The sequence below is a fragment of the Pelodiscus sinensis genome, chromosome 14 (genome assembly GCF_049634645.1).
Source record: "Pelodiscus sinensis isolate JC-2024 chromosome 14, ASM4963464v1, whole genome shotgun sequence".
Classification (NCBI taxonomy): Eukaryota; Metazoa; Chordata; order Testudines; family Trionychidae; genus Pelodiscus; species Pelodiscus sinensis.
Genome location: NC_134724.1, coordinates 19,919,915 through 19,922,718, shown reverse-complemented (window position 1 = coordinate 19,922,718; position 2,804 = coordinate 19,919,915).

The following is a 2,804-nucleotide window of genomic DNA, read 5'->3' as shown; positions in this document are numbered from 1 at the left end:
CATGTCACAAGGACTTCAAAAATCTGTATCTATATAAATGGCACTAGGAAGAGCAATCTAAGGAAGCTTAAGTTTCACCGACACCTATTTTCACTTTAGTTATCAAAAAGCTTATTTTAAACTAAAGATTACAAGGTTTTCTGAAGAACCATTTTTTCTACATAACTTAGATACTTTGCTATTAATGCCATTTCAACCTTAAAGCTGCTCCAATTCTACCTCAGTGGTTATTATACACATTTAAAAAATTACAAGGCTGAAATGTGCAAGCAAAGAATGGTATAGGATTTTACTCATTTTAAGCTCACTTTAAACATACTATATTATCTAATTACTTATTTATCTGCTAACAGTGGCATTATAAATAGTGAAAAATAACTGTATACCTGGTACCATAGGTATGCTATCAAGGTTCCCTGTAAGATGCACACCTGCACAGGCGCGCACCAAGAATTTCATTCCTGCCCAACCCCCTCAACAGAGCAGCACAGTTACAGCCCAGCTGCTCCCGAGGGTGGAACTGCAGCTGTGTGGCAAGTGATCGCCCACCCCAGGAGCAGCTGGGCAGCCACCACGCAACCTGAGTGGCAGCTGCCAAAGCTGAAGCCTGGGCCATGGTACTAAAAATAGCACTGTGGCCCGGCTCCAGTCCTGGCACACAGGGCAGCCAGCTGCTGCATGACCCAGCCCCTGGGAGTAGCTGGGGCCACAGATGCGTGGTGGCTGCTGGGGACGGGACCGCAGTACTTAAAAAAAAAAAAAAAAGGCAGCACTGTGGCCCTGGCTCAAGGCCCAGCACACACAGCAGTCACCCACCATGCTGCCCCACCCAGCAAGTGCAGGTGTAAGGAAGGCAGAAGGTGAGAGAAGGGGCAAGGGGATAATTAAGGGGAAGGTGGGGGTGAGGAGACAAAAGGGTTTGTGCAGAAGAGAGGGGAGGAGGCCAGGGCAGGAGAAGAAAGGGGAAAGAACGAAGGGGCAGGGTGGGAGGAGAGACAAATGCCAGGGGGCCAAGAGGAGACAATGGGGCGGGGGGGGGGGAGAAGGGGGGTGAGAGAATGGGAAAGTGTCCATGAGGGTGGAAGAGGGGAGGGAACAGAGTGATGCTGGGAGAGGAGAGGGGAGGAGTAGGTGACAGGAGAAGAGGGGTTGAAAGGAGGGGTGGGCATGAGGAAGGGAGGGGACAGAGCAAGTCATGTGTGAGGGTGCACAGGGGTGTGAGGAGAACTGGGGCAGAGGGTGGTGAGGGGGTGGGCATGAGGGAGAAGCATGAGGAAAGGGGGAGGCACCAGGAGGGTGCAAGGGGTAAGGGAAGGTGCAGGTGCCAAAGGCATTGTGGGGATAAAGCAGAACGGCAGACATGGGGAGGGGAGAGATGGGCACTAGAGAACAGAGGAGAGAGACAGGGCAGGTGGGTAAAGGGAGGTGTTAGAAGAAGGGATGGGGAAGGGAGCTAGAGGAGAAGCGGGGGGGGGGAGGGTGGAAAGGTGGGGTAAGACCCAGGAGGGCTGAGGGGAGTAAGAAGGGCAGGAGCCAAGACAGCAGAGGATGGTGAGGGGAGGATGGGAAACACAGCAGCAAAGGGGAAAAGGGAGAGGTTTATAACTTAGGTGCCACAGAGGCACACGTCCGAACAAGCACGCATGACCTCAGTATTAGAATCATAGAATAATAGGACTGGAAGGGACCTCAAGAGGTCATCGAGTCCAGCCCCCCGCCCTCAAGGCAGGACCAAGCTCCACCTACACCATCCCTGACAGATGTCTATCTAACCTGTTCTTAAATATCTCCAGAGAGGGAGATTCCACCACCTCCCTTGGCAATTTATTCCAATATTTGACCACCCTGACAGTTAGGAATTTTTTCCTAATGTCCAATCTAAACCTCCCCTGCTGCACTTTAAGCCCATTACTCCTTGTCCTGTCCTCAGAAACCAAGAGGAACAAATTTTCTCCTTCCTCCTTGTGACACCCTTTTAGATATTTGAAAACCGCTATCATGTCCCCCCTTAATCTTCTTTTTTCCAAACTAAACAAGCCCAGTTCATGAAGCCTGGCTTCATAGGTCATATTCTCTAGACCTTTAATCATTCTTGTCGCTCTTCTCTGTACCCTTTCCAATTTCTCCACATCTTTCTTGAAATGTGGCGCCCAGAACTGGACACAGGACAAAAATTCACAAGTGCACAAGACAAAAATTCACTCCACTCATGGATGTAAAAATTTTAAAGAGGGAATGCTGTACACTAGTACAGGTTAAATCTCTCTAATCCAGCACCCATGGAACCTGCCCAGTGCCAAGCTTACCAAACCACAGGAAGTCAATATTGTCTAGCCACATTACCAACACTGCCACTGCTTACCGGGCTCTTAGAAGACGTTTAGGGATATAATAGCACTATATAGCAGCACAGAACACTGAAAACCAGGACTGGTGACTAAACAAATTTTATGGGTCTGCAGGAGACTTGGCCATACCCATGATAAGTGGACATCTGGCTATCTAAAACCATGCTGGACCATGGATATTGCTGAACCAAAGAGTGACAGACTAGAGAGCTTCAACCTGTAATGTAGAGCATTAGAGAAATAGTCAGTGCTTTCAATTACATACTAGTTTCTTGTGGTTATGGTTTATAGGAGTGTGCAGGATTCCGTGGGATGAATGGAATTTTCACATGTTGTTTAAACAATTGCACAGAATGCTACAGAGTACACTGTATATTCCCTGCACCTTTCAATGGACTGCATTGCTTCAGACCATTTGTAGATATTCTCTGGAACTAAATGCACAAACAGAAAAAG